The sequence below is a fragment of the Aquila chrysaetos genome, chromosome 9, assembly GCF_900496995.4.
Source record: "Aquila chrysaetos chrysaetos chromosome 9, bAquChr1.4, whole genome shotgun sequence".
Lineage (NCBI taxonomy): Eukaryota > Metazoa > Chordata > Aves > Accipitriformes > Accipitridae > Aquila > Aquila chrysaetos.
This window is the reverse complement of record NC_044012.1, coordinates 3,868,680-3,892,775: the sequence shown is the minus strand read 5'-3', so window position 1 is coordinate 3,892,775 and position 24,096 is coordinate 3,868,680. Positions and strand designations below refer to the sequence as shown.

General features: G+C 43.1%; 1 long non-coding RNA gene across 2 annotated transcripts; it reads left to right on the top strand.

Moving 5' to 3' along the window:
* The first annotated feature begins 754 nt into the window (after positions 1-754).
* Positions 755-23,648, top strand: LOC115346632. Of its 2 annotated transcripts, XR_003925186.2 has the most exons (5): positions 755-1,529; positions 1,827-1,903; positions 13,725-13,922; positions 20,495-20,659; positions 22,633-23,648. It is a non-coding gene; the product is annotated as an uncharacterized LOC115346632 (long non-coding RNA). The 2 variants fall into 2 exon arrangements; XR_003925187.2 differs by lacking the exons at positions 20,495-20,659; positions 22,633-23,648 and adding an exon at positions 18,153-18,990.
* The last annotated feature ends 448 nt before the right edge of the window (positions 23,649-24,096 follow it).

The following is a 24,096-nucleotide window of genomic DNA, read 5'->3' as shown; positions in this document are numbered from 1 at the left end:
ACACTGAGTAATAATTCCACTGGCCTCAGTAGAAATGTCCTAGTCTGAACACAGCATTTTTCAGGTCCAAATCAGCTTGTGTTTGTGGAAGTTTTATGCCATTTTGCAAAGTTTATTTTCTCAAATGAGAAAAAAAATCCAGAAATATCATGACTTCTACAGAAAACAAGTTGGAGTAGGCCAAATAAAACGACAGTCTCCATTTGGCAGGGAGAAGACATGATGCAATTAGCTGATTTTTATTAAGAAATGAGTAGAAGGGTATGAATTTGATATATAGCCTTTTTCTGGCCAGAAATATCACGGCGTACAGAGCAGAAAAGATAAACAGCTAAATGCTTTAGCAAAAATGGCCTGTGACGATGTCTATAGTCAGATAATGCTCAATTATAAGACTTAAGAGATGAAAAAATACACTAAAATAGATCTCCTTAATTTATTTTCCTTCTCTGTTCTACCACTTTTAAGTTTCCTTCATATCTCTCCCATTTTGCTGAATTTTTCTCTGGCAGGAATCTGGCCTGGTCTTTTGCAAACTAGAGCAAAAGGGATGTTTTCAAAAATCACAAACATAGTCTTCTCTTTGTTCTTTTCTTGAAGATATTAGAAAACACAAGCTGTTTGTGTGAAATCTCTGCTACTGTGAAACTGTATAAAGCAATAATGGTATACTCCAGAAGAACCAGAGCTAGTACATAAAACTCAGAACAGGTAAAAGTAAGAAAAAAAGCCCCCTACTGTGGCTTTGAGAAAACCCTGTGTCTCTACATATACCTCTGGAGCTTTGTTTTTTGGTTTGGTTTTTTTTTTTTTTGGTTGTTGTTGTTGTTTTGTTTTGTTTTTCCATTTTTATCTTCTAAACAGATACTGAAATACGGAGGAGAAAGAACAAGAGGTAGTTGTGCTTAGGTGAAATGGAGAAGGATGAAGCTTGCTCTTACTCTTGACCAGATTACAACACCGCTAAGCACTGGACAACACCATGATAATTTCCACTGGTTTCCATGGAATATTGTCAGGTAGGTGTTCCCTGGTGAAACAAGGGATCTAAAATCTGGCACCCGTCACCCATTCAAGCTTTGGTAGACACAAAGTTTTAGACAACTGCTTGAAATTCAGGGGATTCACTGAACCTCCAAACCTTTTAAAACGATGGCTATTAACAGTGAGAAGAGCACAGTTTGGTGCCTTACTCTCCTCCCTGAAGCAAACTCAATAGCAGAAGCATTTATTACCAAAGCTCCCAGGACAGTGCTGTAACTGGGCTTGCTATGGCTTGGTGGCCTGGTTGAGGATCCATGAGATCATACGTACCTTCTAGCACCTAATGAGAGTCAAGTGGTCTATGTTGAGCATCTGGGCTGCCTCTGCATCCCTGGAGAAAGAGAGACATCCCTGGGGACCCCAAGGGTCTTCTATTGATGGCTGAGAGACCAGAGAAGGAGCATAGCTCATTACCTTAGATGGGATCTCTCATTTTTTACAAGCCACTTGAAGGCTTGTTCTAAAGAGGTCGGCTCTTAATTGGGGTAAGGAAAGTCTGTGTTACGGGAGGAACAAGGAGGCTAAGCCAGTTTAAACTGGTGTTAAGGGCAGCCACCAGTGAGGTTATGCTATTGGACTTGGCTGTGTGAGAAACACCAAGGGAGATACAGGGTTTGCAGAAATCCCACAAGCCCTTTAAGGTCTTGTCATCCCATCTGAAAAGTGGGATTCGATATCTCCAGGTGTCATCATTGCTGCTCTCTCTCTCAGTAACCAAATCCAATAGCTGTCCTGCCTTTATTATAGATGTATGGGTTTAAGTACGTGTCTTTATTTTTCAGAGCCGTGGTTGACAAATCATCGTGTGTGGCTGACCCAGCAAAGCTAATATCTGTCCAAACCTGTACTTTTCATGAAGGTGAGTACATGTGTTCTTGCTGCTTCATCTAATTTTGAAGGTATATCAACAAACGCATTCTGTTTTTGACCTCACAGAAGGCCAACGGTGTAGCAGTCATCTCTTTCATTAACCAACCCTACGTCATTTGCTTGATTTAGTAACAGTTTTGTTTTGTTCTTTTTCTGTCTGTCATTGGTGAGTTGCTGAAGCAATGTTTGCAAAATATTTGGGTTACGTGTGGCAAAGCGTGAAATGTTGCTCAGGGTGAAGCCCAAGCTGGCAATTGTTTGCTGCTTCAGAGTTCTTTGGAGTACAGTCTCTTGCATGACATCTGCAAATGAAAACCAGAGTTGTCTGAGGTCACGTCACCAGAGGTGACCCTGAGCGTTACCTTATTCTAAGAGGCAGCTTCTTCCTTTTATTTATTTTTTTGAGGTTCTCCTTGGGACTGTTTCTGGTGGCATTGCATCGAAGTCTTCTCAGAGTAGAGGTGCTTTGCAGCGCTGGATGCCGGAGCTGGGTCTGGCAGCACTGGTGAGACTGGGTGTGTGGCTGCAGAGCTGTGCTGGCAGAGAATGGGAAACTTTTTGAGAGTTTGCTTGAAACTCACATTTGGCAGCTGGACAAAGCAAACGGACACAAAACATCATTCTCTTGGACGTTATAGCTGGTCCATCTACCAGAGGCTCTTAGAAATGAGAATAAGCCCATTGTCCTGCACGTTTCTCCTGTCTTAATCCTGGAGAACTGATATAGTTTATTTCCATATCATTTCTTGACCAAATCATACTCTGCACAAGAGTTTATCATTTCCTCATACAATAATAACCAAATCTTTTCAGTTATATTACATTCCCCTATCAGTGCAACCGACATCCTGTTTGCCTTCCGTGCTGCAGCTGCGCATGGAGTTGAAAGCTTTGGGAATATTTTCTACAATCTCCTAAGTCTCTGGCATAATTTGCTAGCTGCAGCCCCTGTCAGCTTTTACAGCACCTCCCATCTGGGTCGGGGGATAGATTGCTTCAGGAAACATTGCCCAATGCAGTTATATGTCATAGAGTCAAATCTTGATTATTTGCATTCTGTTTAGGAAAACAGAGCTTTTCCTATGCTGGGAAATCGGTAAGTCCCCCGAGGCTTGCCTGGCACTGCAGGAGCGCAGGTGTTGCAAGAATTTTGCTTCTGCAAAACACAGGCACGGCAGGGGCCAAAAATCAGCATTTTGGGGTGAGATTTGCACCTTATGCGAAGGCCGCTTTGAAAGTTGTTGAGGTCACTAGTGGGGCTTCAGGGGAGTTTCAGCTCCAGCCTCAGTGATATATTTCGTCTCCATTGAGTTAGCAAGGGTGCAAATGTCGCCCTGATGGTGCTGTGCTCCTCAAGTGCATTAGCAGGACGTGCTGCAGGGTAGTGTGTGAAGGAAAAGGCAGTTCCCACCGTTGGTTGGGAGAGTGACTTGGCTTTTCCATCCGGCATTGCTGCCCACACTCTCCCCATTGGGTACAGCAGGGCTGGCACGCTGCCTTTTAGCATTTGTTGCAGCAAACGTGGCTTCTAGTTCTGTAAACTTTTTTTAAAATAAATAACTCTTTCCAGACTGGGTCGCACAATCGCAGCTGAACCACAAACCCTGACATTTCTTCGTGCATTAACAGCAAACACAAAGACGAGTTTTTGCTTTTGACATTCCAGCTCCAAATTGTAGGGCAGTAGTGCTGTCGCCTCCCCCTTCTGATCCAGTTTTCTTTTAATTTTCTTAAAGATGAATGTCTCAAAATCCTAAAGAGAATCAAAATCATATTTTAATAAAAATCTGACCATGCTTTGCACTGCTTGATGCATTCGGACTATGCATTCTGCATAACACAAACCGGCCTTGCATGTTGATGACAGAAAACTCAATGTGTAACTCATTGCTCCTTCAGCTACTGGTCCCAGGGGACAGGTATCATGGTTGTTATGGGCTCAGTACAGAAATTGCACTGAAAACAAATGATGTCCTCATGGCAAAATGGACCACGTTTTTCTTGAGGTTGGAGTGTCTTTGCATTTGTGCCAAACTGAAGTTTTTGCAGCGTTTCTACGGGGCGGATGACTAAGCTAGCATGTTCTTAATATATATATTTACTGCTACCTTCAGGATATTTGATGTAAAGGAGGGAAAAAAATCCTAACAAAGTAACGATTACATACAGTGCTTAAGCCTGAAGATGTGTTCAGGGTATTTGTTGCAAATAAAGCCAACTGCTTCATGTGCTCCTCCCAGCAGTCTTGGAGAGCTGCTGGTTGCTGTTTCCTTGATAACGATCTTTATGTGCTTAGCTGTGAACACACATTTTCCCATCTCCTGTTGCTGCTTTTCTAGTTTAGACAAATTAAATTCTTGTTCAGGCACTGTGTTTCCCAAAGTCTTTTTTTTTCCCCAGCTGTTCTCTTCTGCCTTCTTTTGAGTTTATTCTCATCATCTTTCCCATCCCCGAACGAAGGCGATGGTTGAGTTCGAGAGCCAGCAACACCGAGCAGGATGGAGTAACCCTGGAGCACTCACGTTACTGCAACCCTGCATGAGGTTGGCTTTATCTCAAGCAGCTTCTTCCCACTGACTCATTCAGTCTGCAGCTCCATCTTGCTCCTGGGTTCTTCACACCCAAGTACGGCCCCACCCGTTCCCCATTCACACTTGGTTTCTCCTTTCTAAGTACAATCCTTTGCTCTTCTTTGTGCAATTCGATGATTTTTCATTTCAGTCCATTTCACCAGTTTTCCAAGAATATTTGCAATTTAATCTTGGCTGGTAAATCTCTTGCGAACCTTCCTACTGTGATACAGTCTCAGCCTTTGCAGGTTTGCTCTTTGTTTCTTTATCCAAGTCCTGAGCACAAATACTACCTAGAACAGATTCATGGGTCTACCCCAAAGACCTGACTCTGAACTGATAAAATTGAGCAGGATGTTTCAATTAGTTCCACATTCATATTAAAGGGGTTTTTGTCTCCAACATATTTACCCATGTTAGCTTATCCAAATGTCATGCAGAGTGGCAGTAAGATTCCCAGGGAAATAAATCTCAAAAGCTTTGTTTCTGCTCCACGCTTGCTGGTGTCCTGCTATGAACATTATCTAGCTCTTAGCTAAGGAATGCCAGATTTTTTCACCTCTCTTGATAAAAACAGTGGTCTTAACCCAGACCTTTTCTTTGCAATGTTGATTCTGTACTTCTCAATGTGTCCCTTTTTTGAGCAATAGCACTGTTTTTACTTTATTCGACAGAGGGCTATCGTCTTCTCTATGCTTCACACAGCAAATGAATCCCTTTGCTTTTGTTAGGGGAGAGACAGATGAAAAGCTTCAGCAAAACAGGAAGCAATGACAAGATGTGGGTTTATTGCATTATTAGCCCTGGGACATGAAGTTTGCATGATATGGTATTTTTAAAGTAGTAGCATCCAAAGGTCACTGAAAGTGTCAGGTCTGAGATACATGTTAGACTGATTTCTTGAAGTTCAAGTGCTGCATCACATGGTTTATTGAAAGCCGTATGTTAGGTTATCAACATGAATTATATTGGCCTGAATTATAGGCATTTGGTGGAGAGTTTGTGTTTGTTATGCAAAATTTGTTGTGCAATTTTCTTTGGTAATTCACGACCCCATTGCCAGCCTGTGAACTTTGATGCAGAGAGATATGCTGCAGAGCTGGACTGTAAAGGCTTCAATTTATATTTTCTGGGGTAGAAATTTCTACCTGAGCAAGAAATGCTAAAATGTGAACTGCATTCAAGGTATTGTGCAGCTTATACAATACCAGGGCTCACGCAAAGAGTGGTTCAGCCACAGCAGTTCAGACTCAAACTCTGAATGAAGGGAATTAATTGTCTGGTCCGCAGATGTAGCAATTAGATGAGTTATCCTCTTTATTCTACTTTATTTGGGCTTGTATTCCCTCCTAACATGAGAATATACTCCCAGAAATACTTGATATATATGAATTCTACTCAGTTTGGGCTAGGAATTTCTTGAATAAACCACAAAACCAAAGGACTCTCAATTTCTATTTCCATTTCCTAATTACATTTTATTATATAAATGTGATTAAGCTTGATAACAATGGAACACAATGTACCAAACATCCAGGGGAAAAAAGAGATTGGAAAGAAAACAAGCTTCAACCTTTAGTAGAATTTGGACTTTTTCTCTTTTAAACAAAACCATCTGTATTTATATTTTAAAAGTTTGTCAGGGCCAAATGTTGACAAACTGTACTATTTCCTAATCTGTAAACTGGATGGTGACCCCTTGGTGTAGCCAGGCATGTCCTTAGCCTTCTTATACAAAATATGGTGTAAGAAGCCAGAGAAGGAAATTATTTGCCAAAAATATTTAAGAAAAAGAAAGAAAACTGAAGGGATGTATGCTACCGGGATTGGAGCCTTAGAAAAAAAAATAAAAATTAGTCATTCATCCTTGTTGCAATCATGTAGGCTCAGCTAACAAAAAAAAGCAGGTAGGCTAATATTCTGTAGACAAACTGTTCTCACCAGCCCCAAATATTTTTTTTAATTGATTTCAAGCACATACTTTAGATTGGAGCATGGGCTTTCCTTAAGCCTAGAGTGTGCTTGGATCCTTGGCTTGGTTCCTGTCTACATCCTGATTCTGTTTTAACTTAAGGTATGTTTATACACATACAGCAACAGAAAAATATGGCTTTAGTGCCAGTTAACCAATTCCTATTAATTCATGCTAATGAAAATAAGGATGAAGAAAAAGAAGGAAAAAATAGCATAGGCTCTCACTCAATTCAGCAATTTGAATTCAACCCCAACCTAAAACCCAAATCACCTTTTGGCTGTTACTCATAACTGAAGAAGCTGGGGTGCCCACACAGCAGGTTTAAATCAACTGAGAAGCAGTAATTTGTCCCGCAATCCATTATCCGACTGAGGAGCTCATTTCTGTGGGATACCGTGAAGGCTGAGCTGACATATGAAGCATAGGCCCATGAGAGGCTCTTAAACATGTCCATTGGTTGGGACCTCTGACTTCAAACATTTCTAAAGCTGTGGGTTTCTAAGGGCTGAATATAGTATGGGAATTAGTCACTGCTTCCCATGCCTGTATGTTCCTCCCTGAGCATATACGGACCTTTGATCTGAACCAGGCCGTGTGTTCGTGTAGTCTTTTCCCCTCTATTTTAACCCAGGCTAGCTCATCGGGGTTGACCAAACTGAAGTAAAAACATTTTTTTCTTTTCAGAGTAGACATAACATCAGGCATCCTTGTTCAAACAAAATCCTGTTAAAGTGACTGCAGTTAAACTGAGAAAGGACATGGGATCTGGTCTTTATTTTTAAGTTCTCGCCTCTACAATGATTCAGATTGGCTTGGTTAAAATAAAAAAAATCCCTCCTCCTCTTGCCATAAATCAGTGTGTTCTGTCTTTTGTCCCCAGGAAGAGACTGTCTGTTCTGTTGCCAGCGTTATTCCCAGTTTTTTGTCATAGTTATAGGACTTGATTATCTTCAGGGATAGGCTGTTGCCTTGTGGTCCCTCTAACAGTTTTCAGAAGACTGAGACGACCTTCAGGTTGCGAGCCATCTCCTTCCCGTCTCTTCTCTGACCGAATTGTTCTCTAGCATGAGCTGAGCTGCAGAAGGATTTGTCTTTTGGAAATGTTTGCATTTTCTGTCTGCAATTTAAGTAAATGTGGGACTGATGGGACATTTGGAGCAGAAGATGGGGCAGTTGATGTCGCCCGGTGCAATAACACTGCCCGTGCAGCACGTGTATTTATGCCCAGACCCCCCCCCAGTTTCCCACCCTCTGGTCCTCTCTCCCTTTTTTAATCCATATCCATGTCCATCTTACCTTTCCCTCAGCCTCCATCCCTTCCCAGCACTTCATGTCTAGACTCAACATTTTAAACATTTTAAGGGCCTTCTTTTGCTGAGGATACAACAGGCAATATTTCCCTCTGGAAACTCACTGTGTCAGGGCACCAAGGATGGCTCATTCACAGTGCACCTCAGGTAGTGTAATTACTATCAAAATGGTGCATATTAGAATATGCAAATTGTGGGCTTGCTGTTGCCAAAAATTGGAAGCTACATATATAAGATTGCAGGCTATTCTTCCTCCGTGAGAAGGGTGTTTTTCCTTTTCTTTGGCTTTTTTGTTTTCCTGTTGAATGTCATCTGTCTGAAGGCTTTAGAAAGAATCCAGAGAAGTTACACAGTTTCAGGGGTTGGTGCAATAAATTAAGTACAGAAGGTGTGTGGCTTTGATAGGGAGGCAACACGAGTATGGGCATAACGAAGTGGGGTCAGTGCCTCAGAGAGTGTCAGTCGTCATCGCTCCCATGAAATCCATACAGCCACACTGGTAAACGTAGGAGTTGGGGAGCAGAAAAGTGCTAAAACAACTAAATTCATTTCCAGACCAGGCTTGGAGTTACATAAAATCTGACTGTAAAAAATTTCTTGGTTTTAGTCCACAGGTTTATCAGCAAGTTACCCACTAATACTGCATTTCAGGAATGCACATAAATGCATTTTTAAATACAGTTAAATTCAAAACAATGTGAAAAATTATTTTAAGTTCCACTAAAATCACACAGAATATTTGAGGCTGGAGGGAATCTCTGCTCAAAGCAAGGTCAACAAGAGCAGATTGCTCAGGAGCGACTTAGGTGCTGATTTTATTTAGTATTTTTTTTCTGAATCAGGACTTCAGTTTTTCTTTTATATCTCTGAGGTGAATGGGACAACAGGGAAATTGTGTTTTCCCCCTTTCATCTGGAAGTCCTGTGTCTGTGTCAAATGCAGTGATGGTTCAGCTGATTTGCAGACTTTATGCATTATTGCTAAGATGACAGCAATGCTGACACTTCAGTAACATTGGAGAAGGAACCCCCAAAAGAGTCACCATGAAAAAACTAGCATATTCTTGACTTCTGAACAGTTTGAGTATATCAATAAAGGCCTCGTTTCAAATTTTAGTTAATTCTGTCCCCCTAGGACAGTGCTGATGCTTCTATGTAATGCAATGACTAGTGGGAACAAGAATCAGCAGGAACTGATGACGCTGTGTCCGTACGAGAGTCAGCAATGAGAGGTGGCCGCTCCACGAGTGTGCTCAAATACTGGAACAAAGTCTTACAGAGGCTGCGAAATCCCCATTTTTGGAGCTTTTCAAAGCTTGGCTGGACAAGGCCATGAGCAACCTGATGTAATGTCGAAGTTAGCCCCGTTTTCAGCAGGGAGTTGGTCCTACCAGAGGCCCCTTTGAACCCCCGTTGCTCTGTGATGCTGTATTGCTCGCAGCCAGTGCTTGGAGGTGCTTGCCTGCCGCATGGTTTCACACCTCAGTTTAAGGTCTGCACCGATGCCAGAAGTCTGATTTTTTCACAGGGCTTCTTTGCTTTTTGAAATGCTCCGCTGGCATTTGATCTCCCCTGCTCTCTCTGAACGAAGGCAGGCTGGCTGGCAGCTGGCAGTGGGGATGGAGGGGGTTGAAGAAGTGAAACGTAAACTCCAGATTATTGTCTGGACTGGCTCAAAGTGCCATCAGGTGTGAGGCTTGGATAGAGATTTGTGGAGTTTGACGCCTTGCCCAGACAGAGCTTGAGTTCAATCACTTAAAGGCATGTCCGGCTAGACACAGCCATTGTGTCGGATCCTGGAACAGGAATATCCTGCGCGCTTTCAATCAGAGCCACAGAAGTGTTTGGTTTTACAGGTCACTTCATTTGTTTCTGGCCCCTGCCTATGATAAATAGCTCCGTCTACTGCACTCGGCTCTTGCAAAGCTGCTTGCTCAATGCCTGTAGGCGTTCAGATCTACCTGAGATGTTTTTTGCCTTTTGGCCCGGGTGGTCCAACCCCCGGACTGGAAAGACATGCTTTGTGAACTTGGCATAAGCGGTATTTATTTGAGTCTGCCCTCTTGCTCCTTAGACAAAGCCTGCGGTGGAGAATGCATATCTTAGCAATGGCATCGAGAGGTTTTATTTGGAGACAGATCGAGAGGTAGAGTGTCGCTTTTGACTGTTATAAATGAAGCTGTTTTCTGTTTGCACCATTATTTATGCTGTGATAATATTGCATCAGTAAAATATACCACTTTGGCAGTACCACCTCGTGATCCCACCTGTCTAGGACCGGGGCCAAAGCTCCTCCATCACAGATGCTCCGTGACCTGAGCTGTCACGGCTGTGTCTCTTCTTTAGCCTTTACACCACAGCAACAGCCACCCTTGGGGCTACAGCGAGCAGACAGCCCGGGGTGACTCCCAGAACGGTGACTGCAAAAAAATGTCTTTTGTTTTAGCTGTGCCAAATCACAGACCGATCCATCAGTGCCATCCTGCCTTCTCCGGAGATCAGTGCTATCACCCCAACAGCTGAGGTGCAGCGTATATCCCCTTCTTGGCAACGCAGCTGAGGGGGCTTGTGGTCTCCTGCCTGCTGCAGAGCTGTTTTCCTCAGGAAAGCGGGGTAGGTAGCAAATTATGGCCATTTTTAAAGGCCTGGAGAGGCCAGAATAATCCTACCTCAGGCTTGGCAAGACGTGGCATTGCAGCACATTCCTTTGCCATTGTAACTCTGGGTTGGGGCTGTACAGCCAGACGATACTGGCAAGGCAACAGAAGTTGAGTTTGTGTTTTTTGGTGGGGGAATAAAGATTAATACCACCAACTGTAAACTCAGGGCGGGGGAATTTTGGGAGAGCAAAAATGTCCTGACTCTGAATTGTGCCAGAAATGAATATCCCAGTTCTCGCAAGAACTACAGTGTTGTCTTTCCAGTATAGCCAGGGCCTAAGAGTCACCTCTCATCTGAAAAGAATAATATCTCTCAGGCAGCATATCCGATCAGACTTGGATGGCTTTGCTTTTAGGTACAGGTGTCTTGACTCTGTTGCTGAAGCCGCAGGGTGGAAGGAGTCCAAGGCTGAACGGAGCATCACTGCCCAGCAACTCGTACCAGATGTTAGAGACATTAACAGAAATGAAAGTCAGCGTTCCCTGGGACAACGGTGTCAAGGTATTTCCTAGGCTTTCGTTTCGTTGCTGGAAAGCTTACGTGTGTCCTGGGTTTTGGTTATTAATGGACTTCTACTGCAGTTTGAGGGGAACAGGTGGACAGTTTCCACTATAGCTGGCTCTGATTAATTAAAATGAGGTGACAACATTAAAACCAGAAAGCGTGAATCCAGTCAGTAGGATGGGTGGGTTAATCCTGAGTCCTCTGTTTGCTGCATGTCAAACACGAACCTGTCAATCATGGTTACGTCTGTGCAGGCTTTGACAGTCGATTGCAGTAGGACAGTGCAGTAGTTCTGCCTCACAGCTCCTTTTCACCAGCTCCACCAGAGCTTCACATAATTGCCTTAGTTTTGTAGAGCTGTCATGCTTTCCGTGATCCTTCTAAAATCATTTTTACGCTGCTCTTCAACTGGTTGTTAGAACGTTGTGGTTGCTTTTTGTGGGCTCGTCAAACAAGCTCAGAGCTGCTAGGTACTTTTGGTCCCATCAGCCCTTCAAACTAACCAAAACTGTGGGAGAATCTTGGGCAGAATTTGCTTGGGACTGGGCAAGTGTGCCATGACTACCCTTAGATATAACTGTTTAAAGTGCCTCTGAACCAGTATGGTCCTAAATACAGCATCCTGCCCAGGATATAGAGGAGGAATGTATTGACTGTGAGTTAAGAACCTAAAAATATGCTATTGAATTCTCTATTGCGATTCAGTTACCATAAACAGTAATTAAAATAGTTATTGGGCTATCCACTGGCATGAGGAACATTACATACTGTTATGTTTTCCACAGGCAAAGAGCCAAGCTCGGGCTAGAGTCAGTCTTGATGCCTTTTATTTCATGCAAAGGGAATCACAAACATGAGACTTTACTTCAAAGCCACTCAACGAGCTCCCCTGAGGCATTCCTCACCCCAAATTGGGATGCCTCCTGCTCCCGGTGCTCTGCAGCACTCGGTGACAGCCCCTCCAGACCTTGGGCCACATCATTGCAGCCCCATTCATTCCCAGCAAAGCCGTAACTTCTGTTTACTTAAACTTTTCTCCTCTGTGACCGGTGCAGGGCTCTTCCCCTGCAAATGTCCTCCTATCCGACCTGACTCAGACTTGCTGAAGTGACCTCAGGTGCTTTGGGTTAAGAAAGAAGGAGGAAAAAGGTAACCAAGCTTTGCAATGCCCCTCTGGGAGAAGAGAGCTGAAATCATTAATCCTCTTGCCTCTACTCTGAATTTTCTGAATCTGCTGTTTCCACCTTTAAGGGTAACAAGAACAGTACCAGTCCCCAAATGAATGGTTTAAAAAGTAATGCATTTTTAAAATCCAATAACTTTTATGTTCTTACTAGACAGTATCTCCTCCCTGGGGAACTACTAGTTCCCCTTCTTTCACACTTTCCTTTTAAAGCCAAGGAAGATCCTTTGTAAATTTAAAAAAAAAAAAAAAAAAAAAAAAAAAAAAAAATCAAAACACCTAGTGTCAGCTAATTTGTTCCCAGAACCTGGGGCTACACTGACATGCCAGATGTCCCAAAGTACCTGGAAATGTCATGAGAAGTGATGCCAGTGGGAGGGTCTTCCACCCCTTTTTCTCCAGTGGGTTTTCTCCCTTGTGTTCCCTGCAGATGAGGGGCCTGGGGAACAGTCCCTGTGCCACAACCACTGGGGTCACATATAATGTGAAGGGCGAGGATGGGCTGGACTGAAAAGACTTTGCTCTCGTTGAAAAATATTTTGGGTCTTGAGCCATTTCAAAATCTGGATGTAAAGTGCTGAAATACCTCACACCTTTTAGCTAGGTTTCCTCCTGAGCAGATCAAATGCTTATAGAAGCGGTGGACAGTCCTGAATCCAGCCAAATCCAGCCTCGAGCACATTCAGGGACCTTGTAGGGAAACTGAGGCATTGGGAGGGTATGGGCAGTGGTGCCAGGACAGCAAAGGGCTCGAGCCCTAGCTCCCTGCTCTAGCTGCTAGTGCCTGCAGCTCCTAGTGCTTTATCTGCTGGTGAACGTAGCTACAAGATTTACATGTAAAGGTGTTGCAGTGAGGAGGTTCATATAAATAGATTAGATAGAGAGGTTTGCTTAAAATCAACGGTCAGGCTCTGAAGGTTAATATTTTCCATCCCGAACAACTGTCTGAACATTCGGCTCATATAAATCTCAGCTCCATGTTCAACGCTATTCCAGCTGACGTACGGCAGAGCGGTTATTCATTTCATAGATTTCTAGAGGAAAGCTTGACGGAAAAAAAAAAGAAATAGGCAAAAGTACAAAAAAAAAAAAAAAAAAAAGCAGAAGATGCAGCCAAGACATCAGTGATAAAGTGGAGCAGAAGAGACAGCCGGAGCCTTGGACTGCAGCGCGGGACATTGTGTGCTGGAATCAGGAGTCACTCCAGAGAGATCAATATTTGTTGCCCGGCCGGTCCAAGCGCCAAAACACTGTGTCACCAAGGGGGAGAAAATCCATTGTGTAAATTTGTGGAGGGTGAGCGGTAGGGTGTGACGTGCAGATAGCAGGGGATAATGTATTAAGCCTGTAAAAGAAGATAAATAGACCATATACTTGGCTATTTGGTGGCTGGATATTTCCCCGCCCCGACTCTGCCTTCTGTCTGTGCTCCTGTGCTTTTCTTCCATGTTTCACCCTCACTTTATGCTCGTATTTCCTAGTCCTTGCAAGGAAAAGTTGTTATCGCTCTGGGTGATCATGCCAGCTTCTTTCTAGGGCCTGGCTGAGGGTAACCTTTTGTACAAAGCAAGGGGTCACGGGGCCGTTGTTTGTCTCTCCTCTACCCAGGTTTTTCCATTGCTGTGGGAAGAAGACTCGCTGGGAAACTGCTTTGCTTTCTCCCATGTGTAGCTGGAGGTGGATGAAGGCTGGGAAGTCTTTGCCTCTGTATCCAGACTGAGAAGCCCATGAGTGCAGCCGAGCAAGGGATGAAGGTAGCATCTGGTCCTCTTCCCCTTGTCCAGGAGAAAACTTCGGCACCAGCCTGTGAGTCTTGGGGTCACACAGTTCCTGAGGCACCACAACTACACACTACCTGCTTACTCAGGGGTTGCAAAGGACTTACTACCCATCTATAAATTCCAAATTTTTTATCTAGCTATTGGATCGCTCATTAATCCTAAATGTCATCTGGACTGCCCAGTGGCAGCAGTGTCTGGCTAAATCTGGAGATACTCAGCAGAATTTATTTCATATGATGTCACATGTTCATAACAGGTCAGGCTTTAGCAGTTTTGGGGTTGTCTAACTCAAACACGGCTATTTATTTTCGGCCAGAGAATTAGCTTGCTCACAAAGTTTTTATGCTGTCTGGTGGAGGTTTCTGTATTGCTCTTTGGCTTGCAAACCTGACTTTGACATGAAGATTAGATGACAGAAAGCACTTTGTTTGCTTCGAAGATGCTACCTTATGATGGTAATGGGACCATAAACTCATTGCTAAGATAACATCAGGCTGCAAGCTACAAATTAGCTGTCAAAGTAAGGAAATACTCATACTCAACTAAAACCAGGGGAACAGAGGCAAGCAGAGGGTAAGCCCTGCAAAGAAACACACGGTGAGACAGTCCCAGGAAGAACGGATGAAGGTGTCAGCAGTCTGCTTCGGTGCACTGAAATCTAGGGCACATCAGCTCTTTCTAGCCACGAATGCTGAGCCTTAGCAAAACCCTGAAATTAGTTTTTAAGTGTGTGTTTCGTGTCTAGCCAAGGAACTTTTCCTTTCTAAAACTTTTCCACTATAACTGGCAGAACCGTAACTGCACATGAAAGATTGCACAATGCTGTCTCCCAGTGTGCCAAACAACAGGGAAAAGGCAAAGAGCATCCCAGATAGATAGTTTGCAACTAGCATTTAGATGAAACAGTTTCATAACTATAATATACCTGCCATGAATGTCTCCACGTACTGGGTGTAAGGACTGTGGTTCACTTCTCAATCTTTCAAGAATTACTAGACAAATGTCAAGAAGTCCAGCTACAACAGATATCAGCAGAAAAAGATAAGCCTTTGGTTTGTTATAGAAATTGCTCTTATATTGTGTTTCTTCTATGGGTGGGAGAATCTTTCCTGCGTTGCTTGCTGTAGCCTTTTCTTGACAAATCATTGCAGACTAACAGAGCTCCTGTATATTTGTGCTGGGCAATTTGTTGGCTGGTTTGTGGTGCAGAGAAATTTGGATGAGATGAAACTCTGGCCCCGTGGAATTTGGAAGGATCACGACTCCCACTCTCTTGGCACAATATTAAAACCAAAAGAAAGATTTCCATTAGTTTTAGAGAGTAATTTAATGATTTAATTTTGATAATGTTTACCCATACTCACCAGGCACAGCAAAATTCAGGTAGATAGCCCAAATCTCGGTATTTTCTCCCTACCCTCCCCATCTGGTTTTCATCTGTTCACAGAAAGACAATAGTAGTCTTTTCGGAAAGGAAGAGAGAGAAACTAACACCAACAAGATAATTATAGTGGGGGTATGGAGGTCAGAAGAACACCCTAAAGTAATAAGTAAAACAGAGAGATGCATTAGTTGAGTCTACAAAATCTTTGCGGGAGAGGTTGAATTCTCTTTCACGTTATTGAACAATATTTTCCCCTGAAGTTTAAACAAGTGATGCTTTCTACTGTAACTCACTTTCTGTGGCAGGTTTGTATTGTCTTTCAGATTACATAGTTTTCACTGCTGAATTTATAGAAAATAGTATGGGTTTTTTAATGCTTAGACTTTTTTCAAGTAAAGGGAAATAAGAGAAAGGAGTTTTATACAAAAGCTTGCAGAAATACACAGCTGAAGAGCATTTGATTTAAAGTTCAGACATGTAATGCTCTTCATAAATTACCTACCATAAATTTTAAACTGATCTTATAGTTTTGATTATATACTTTTTATGATGCATTTCATGCCTCATTTCCAGGCAGATTTATAGCCCTTACACAACGCTAGATGAGTGACTCCACATGCTTCATGTCAACAAGTTCTTTTTCTTTTTTATCCTGAAACTCCTGCTGGTTAAAATTAAGCCATATTGCAGTCAAAGTGCATTTGCTCTTGTCATTTTTGAGCTGCTCTTGGTCATCCCAGAGAATTTGGTGAAAATGACCAAGAGTGTTTTGACTCTACAGATGGAACGTGATAAACAAGGGCTGGTACCCCTAGAAATTCCAAAACTGAAACTGGGTCTTTCCTTTATATGTATAGAAGTCGTGTTGACCACTTGAGTTTTGACATGATTAAAGGGCAAGATGAAGCCTATCTAATCTACAAGGTGTCCTTTCCAAAATAATCTCATCTACAGAAACAGAGAGAGGAGAGAACAATGACACTCTTTACAGGCTAACAGGTGTGAAAATATCTACAAATACAGGTAGCCAACAACAACCTAGCACAAATCATGAGCTGTTGGAAAGAAAAATACCTTTACACTGGGCTTTGAATAAATGCTGCAGCTTGGAGACAAGTACAGATTTTGCCCCAGTGTTCTGGCTGATGCTTTGCCCTTGATAGGTCCCATAAGATGGTCCCATCACCATCCCTGCATCACACTGTACCACCCAAAAGTCTTACACATGTCAAAGCCAGAAACAGCAAGCAAAACACCATGTTTATTTATATTTATTTCTGAATAAACACAAGTGTATTTATATTAATTTCCAAACCCCTCAGGAGCTTACAAGGTCTGAGTAAGGCTGCTAGGGCAGGGTTACCCTTTGGCATATTCATAAACACGGGACACGCAGAAGCAGGAGGAATCTGCCCAGGATATCACATCACAGCTTGCTGTAACCACAAGGCCACTGTACGTTTTACATGCACTGTTGCACCTGACTCACACAGGATGTGGCTTTTTTTGCCAGCTTGCCCTTGAGCGTGGAAATTTAGGCTATTAATCCCTAAAGGGGAATAAACATCTCTGTGGGGTGTTGCAAGGCTGGTGGCTGTACCCACAGCACAAGGAAATGAGTGGCTGAAGCAGAGGGAGGAAGGGATGATGCCTGGATCAGGGATGTGTTATAGCCTGGTAGCAGAATATTCCATCTCCCGTCCTTCACGCAAGGGGAGAGACAGGCATATTGCTGAGACCCGTTGGGATAATTAATCCCCTGATGGGTCCATCAACCCTTCAGAAGATGGTGGCCGGAGGGAGACTGCCTAGACTCCAGCAAAATTTTACCTGATGTGGTCAGTGAGTCAGAAAAAGTTCCTGGCATGGGAAAGCACCTAGTTTATCCTGGGGGCTGTTCTTGTTTTCCAAGCCGAGAGCGTGCTTGGAGGTCGCGGCATTGGAGGGACGTTGTAAATGGGTTGGCAGATGCATCAAATGCCCAGCACGCCTGAAACTGGCAGCTCCGGTTCATAGTGGTGATGCTCCCCGCTCCCACGGAGCCGCTCGCCAGCCTGCCTCGCTGCAGAGCCCGGCAGGCAGGGACAGGAATGGCCGGTTTTCAGGGAGCTGTTTCAGGAGCAGAGATTTATGCTGTGTTTGACAAGAAGAAAGTCCATTTCAGCAGCTCCCGTTCGCAGCTGGCATGCTGCAGGGAGGCGGCAGCCGTTTGTCTGCTTGTTTTCCAGTCCCACACGCTTTGGTTTGGCTCTGGGGATCAGGTGCCCAGGGACGCAGGGAATAACCCCTGTTCAAGGACAGAACATCTTGTTAAAATATTTTCTTTCTATAAAAATGACAGTGACTTCTTTAAGGCTGTTTTCTGCCCATTCATGAGGCAGAGCTAAGAACACATTCCTCATGTGCAGCGTATTTCTTTTTATGACCTGAAAAGCAGCACACGGAGCAGCTTACGGATATTCTTCAGGCAGCACTGATTTATCTCGCACCCACCCTCCACACCCAGAAACAGTCTATCTTCTGGTTTTTATTTCTTTAAACCTGGCCTTTCCAAAGTGTTCTTTATAGCAGGCAAAACGCTGCCTGTCCATCCTCTCACTACTTTGCATCAAACTCGTGAGAATCACTGCAATTAGGACCAGTTATTGTCTCCTGTGATCCTGATGGTGCTTTGGTGAGGGGCTTTCAGCAGCAAAGAGAAGCCCGGCCAGCTTCCCCCGAAACTGGGGGGGACCTTCATGGCTCCATGTTGTAAAGAACCAAGCACTTGGCCATTCCCTTTCTGCTTTTTGTTTTCCTGTGGCACGTTGCATCTTTGTGTGTGCGAGTTTAAGCTGTTGTACCAAAGGGTTTTTTTTTTTTGCTCTACAGGTTGTTGGAGTGGCTGGAAAAGTTGCTGTGGGGACCCTTCTACCACTTACCTATGAAAATACAAAAAAGAGAGGATTTAAGATGAGTTCCAAACTCCAAAGGAAAAAAATCTTGGGGAAAAGCAGACTGTGGGTCACAAATATCACTGACCTCGCTTCTCCTGGTGTGCCCTCTCATCTCTCTTCATAAGGCTGAGCATGGGATTTGTCAAAACCTTTTCCTCAAAAGGTTGTCAAAACCAGTGAAAGTGCTTTTGACACAGCTTGAAAACAAAAGGTTCTTTGTTTTCATTTCTGTGTTTTTCAACAAAGGTCCAACCTTTTCCACAGCAGGAAGAAATGTTTTCAGTTCATTTCACTAACAGCTGTTACACCTTGTATGTTCTCTTTTCCTTCAAATCCTCTCTTAATACTATCTCTAGAAATCTTCCTTCTCATGTTCTCCCTGGGAAGTGTTGCACATCTTATCTGTCTTGTTCATTTTCTTGTATTTTTTTGCCTAATCTAGTTTAAGCTGTAAATTCTTCAGGGTGAAGAAGAGGGCTACATTTTGGCAGGCTTTCTTTGATATCATTGACTTATTCTGCGTTAGATCACCAACAATGAAAGCAGCAGGCGGTACTGTCCACTCAATGCAAGTTCACATTTAGAGAAATTGTGGCTTTTAATATTTTGCATTTTAAAGAAGACCATGGCTTAAGGACAGAAGAATCTGACATTCCTCAGCCCTCTTCTATGCAGCTGTCCATCACTGTCAGATGTTTTCTTGGCGTTATTCCTTTGCAATAAATAATGGTCATCTCCCCAACCAGCTAGAACCAATTAAATGCTTGAATGTATTGAGACTCCTGTGGTTTGTCCCTTATTTGAGAAGTCTTTCCAGAGCACTTGAGGGACTTGAAAATGCAACTGCAGCGTTGAATTGACAGTCACCTCCACTGGACAAGGACGAGATCTTCATAACAGACTTACCTCTTTTTCTACTGATTTCACTGAGCCTGTCACAGCTTGTTATCCAAAAGCAGATGCTCTAGAAAGAGCTGTTATGACTGCAGCCTCTGAAGTATGCGGAGGAAATGGTAAAGTATGTGTGCAAAATGTGTGCAAGTGGAAGCAAATCAGGAGTTACGGAAATAGGCAGGTATTTATAAAATAATGGTCTTTGCAGTGTCTACTTCCCTGCAGAGATGGAGTTTTGGTCGTGCTTTCGTCATGGTAATAGTAGCTCTGTGCACGTTTATCAAGGTCCAAGAGCTCACATGATCAAAAACATTCAGAATTTGTGAAAATCTTTACATTTTTTATCTTTTCTGTTAGCTATACTTACAGAAAAACCGTTACTCAAGTCCAGCAGTAATGGAAGCTAAGGTGGTGTTGATATCTAGTTCAGCTAAGATAAATTTGAATTTGTTTCCTTTCAGTGGTGTTCCAGGAAAAGTGGCAGAAATGACAGATGTAAAGAAGATCTTGCCTATTATTATGTGATGAAAGGCCTATTTCTTTCTTAAAACATCACTAATGTTTCAAGACTGCTTTCCCAAAGAAAGCTAGCAATATTTGATTATTTCCAACTGGAGGAATATATAAAATAACAAAAGAGTTGTTACACTTGATAGTGCCTCATGGCTGGTGGTCTGGCAGCTGTTCAGATGATACATAGGAACACTTAGAGGAAAGCATCTTGGAGTGTTTTAAAAGCCTTTCTTAGAAATGGATATATGTGTGATTCAGTTCACTTCTTTTCCTCAGCCATGACAAATAAATGTTACCAGTGTCAGGAAGATTAGTCCTGGTGAAGGGCAATGGCAGCTTGTTCAAAGAGGGATTACAGCTGAAACCTGGAAGCAAAACACTGTCCGCCCTGCCCTTGGAAGAGGGGAAATGTTCTCAGAGAGAGGGATATGACATAAAAAGAAAACCCAGAGTGTTTCCTGCCCTCGTGCCAAGTTTTTTTTTCTCTCCCGGAGAAAGAATGACCCCTTTCCTTGGGGAGAGCTGTGAAACCCCATAAAGAAGCAATAGACCCCTCAGTCATGTCAGATGAGATTCTGTAGCCTTTGCTTTGTATATGGGAGTTTTGTCCAGGATCAGGGTAATTAATGACTGATATAATTAATCTCATGTTTGAATTTTTCAAATCAGCCAATGAAGACTGTAAGTCATGATTGCATGAGTAACTGCAGAAGGAAAGAGGTACATTGTGGTGTCTGCTGCAAGATCTGTTTTTCTGGAAACAATGAGTAATACAGCTTTTTCAGTGGAGTATTTGATGTACATCCAGGCTGCATGCATGAATCAGTGCTGAGAATCAACAAACTGCAACTCTTCACTTTTTACTTCTAGAGCTCTCTATTTTAGCTTCTGGACTGGAAGGACCCGATTTGTTACCTCTCGTATCCTTTGCATTACTGCAACTGCTGAGAAAGGCTCAACCATAGGTCTGCTGCTGGCTACACAGGGTTCTCCTTTGCATGTCACCACCAGAAGCCATAGAAGCTGTCACCTGAAGTCAGTTTTCAGTCTGATGCAGCATTTGCTCATCTAGTGTGGTTGGACTATGAAACAGCATGAGGACCAAATCAAAAGTGAGTATTGCTACTGTTACGTGGTACACACGTTCACCTTCCCACGGTCTACAAGACCAAATATTAATCACACCCCAATACTTACTCTGCACACAGAAATTATGTTGCAATTCAAGGAAAACCACCCTTTATGTCTAACCCAAATAGGGGATTTAAAAGGAAGCATAAGGCTGTAGCAACGAGGACGAAGTGTTGCTCATGCAATAGCAGTTTCATCTTGTAAGCAACTACAGAGGCAGTTGTATTTAATAGACTTAACCTGGCTTCAACAGCCTACCTAGCTGGAAGAATCTGAATGCTACCCAGAAAGATAAAAATGACCAGAGAAGAGGTGGGTCATAGCTGATATCTGTCCTTTCAGCACCAGATTGCCACAGGGAGCAAATGGAGGAGACCGAAGTGATGGGCTGCAGGAGGGTGGACACAATTAGGAGCTGCTTTTGAAAGACACTTGCTAACGAAGCCAGAGATTTTCACCGTCACTGATGTCAATTCAAGTTTCTTCATGTTTTCCTAAATTCTGGTTTTTAGTGTGGTCCAAAAGTCTATCAAGGACTGTGGCTTAATTTTCCAGTGGTTTGTCAGTATAAAAAAGATGCCATTTCCACACAGCCTGTTGTTCCCAGTGTAAATATGTTTTTAGGCACGGAACGATATAATCCTACAGATTTGCAGAGAAGCTGCAAAGCCTTCTGGCAGTGTCTAAGGCAACATAAATGCTCTGTTTCCATCGCTTCTATTTATGGAAAACCAAAGGCCCTTTATCTCCTAGATTCCCATGAGATTTTCTATAGCTTAGGCAAGAACCATGAATTACTGCTTGGTTGGAGTTATTTCAGGGAAACTGCAGAGGATTGGGAAGAGGCTGTGCCTCAGCAAACAGCCATAATGTCTCTAGCCTGGCTTCCAAAAGGGACCGTAGCGATGCCTTCTCCTGTTCCCTAAGAAATTCTGATTTATCTGGTTGCAGAAATGACACTTTCATTTAAAACTCCTTTGATTAAAAGTGATCTTAGATGTTTGTACCCCTGACCTCTGGCTCCTGAAAAAAAGGCATCCATACCCCCCTAAACCTACTGGTTCTGGAAAGTGATGGACAGTTGCCATAGGCAATTCCAGCCCAGGGGGAAAGGAATTACATATGTCCCCCCTGCGGCAGGAGGGGACCCAAATGGGGATGTACAGAGATATAGGGGAGTGAGAAGATGCAGAAACCCTCAGAACCATGGTAGCTGCTCAGGTCTCCCTCAGTCCTGGCAGGGACAGGCACAACTTTTTTTCCCATAGACATTCTGTCATTGCAAAGGTTTTCTTGAGAAATTCCAGACCAAAAATAAAAAAAAAAAAAGGAACATTTGAGTTCTCCCGACTGGACCGAGAGAAATTCCTTGTGGTTTAAATGGTTAGACTTCAGCTATGTGCTGGCAGAAGGCCCAGTTTAAGAAGGGATGGGGGATGCATCCATTGCACTAAGACTTTTTAGAGCCTCCTGGAAGGGTTGCATGAGTGTTCTTCAAAATGCTCGTGCCACAGCTCAAGGATACACCATGCAACACCACGCTGGTCACAACTTCAGGCCCTCGTGTCATGCCATGTATGCCGTGCTGAGTGCTGTACATCAACCCACTGATGCTGCTGCTGTCATGAGGTTTGCCCATCACTAATGCCACTTTGGCAACCACTGAGTCGTTATTTGATTTATGTTTACAATGTAATAAACGCACGTCTATTTATTTCTGCTGTTAGCACCTCATCTCAGTTTGTAGGAAGCCTTATGTTTTTGAAGTACTTTGGCAAAAGTAGAGGGCAAAGTGAAGTTATTTCTGGTTTTGTTTAAAAAAAAACCCTGAAAGGCAATTTATTTATTTATTTTCTTGTATTTTCTTGTATTTCTAGAAGAAGACGCTGAAGGACACATAAACCACTCTGCAATATCATCCCAGGAAGACTAAAGGAACTAAAGAAGCCAGAAATCAGGTATATAAAATTCTTCCTTTTTTTTTTTTTATAATTATTTGGAGAAGAATAAGCTTCTAGATAAAATACTCTAGCTTTTGATGAGGATATCATACTTTAAAAATGAAGAATAATAGGAAAATCCCTTCCTTGGAAAGTTCTAAAAAGCAGGGAATAAAAAGAAATTCCTGATCTATTTTTTATGGAAGATTTCCCCCCATTCAGCATCTGAACAGATGTTTTAAATTACATGATATGACTTTGAAAGTCTGGTAATTTCTGCTGGGAGTTTACTAGTTCCTAGGTTTTCTGTCAAGAAGAGCTGTCTCGTCTCCCTGGAGTTCCTCTGACAGGGCTGTAAGTTTGCAAGAAAGGACTTTAGCTGCTCAAGTTTTTCTGCTCCATCAGATGATTTCACATTATATCAGGGCAACAGTGGCTGCATTGTGGAGCCCTTGGTTCTTCTCCTGTTGTTGCTGTGCAGGCTGGTCCCCAGTTCAAGTTTAACTGGCATCTTAAATCATACTGCCAGACTCATCTTTTTTTTATCTGATCTTTTCTCAACCTAGTAGTTCAATGAGTTGTTTCGTTTTTAGGAAATCTGAAGTCATTATGACAATTGTTTTGTCCAACATGGCCTCAGTTAAGAAAGAGTGAAATGATTTGGGCCAATTCATTCTTTCCATAGCACCATTAGGCTCACAGAGGATTCACCGAGAGTAAAGGTGTGCTGATAACAGGCTAGCTGATACATGGCTGGCCAGATACTGTGTAATTGCTTACATAGAGGTACAGATGTAGGTCATTCTCTAGGCAAATTATATGTGTAAATAGGGTATCTATTGCATCCTTGAAGGTGTTGCCATTTTAGAGATGTTTGTAACTGAAAGCAGAAAAATTGAATTTTACTTCTTGCATCTGCCACGATAAGTAGAAATTGTCTCCCTAAGTAAAATTACTGATGTCATTATAGTAATGTATTGGGTTTGCATGGCAAGGTTTTGGTAGCGGGGTGGACTACAGGGGTGGCTTCTGTGAGAAGCTGCTAGAAGCTTCTCCTATGTCTGACGGAGCCAATGCCAGCCGGCTCCAAGGTGGACCTGCCGCTGGCCAAGGCTGAGCCCATCAGTGATAGTGGTAGTGCTGTTGGAATAACAGATTTAAGAAGGAAAAAACCCTTGCTGGGGCACAGAAACTGCAGCCAGAGAGAGGAGTGAGAACATGTAAGAGAAACAACCCTGCAGACCCCCAGGTCAGTGAAGAAGGAGGGGGAGAAGGTACTCCAGGTGCCGGAGCAGAGAGTGAAGACCGTGGTGAGGCAGGCTGTCCCCCTGTGGCCCAGGGAGGTCCACGGTGGAGCAGATCTCCACCTGCAGCCCATGGGGGACCCACGCTGGAGCAGTC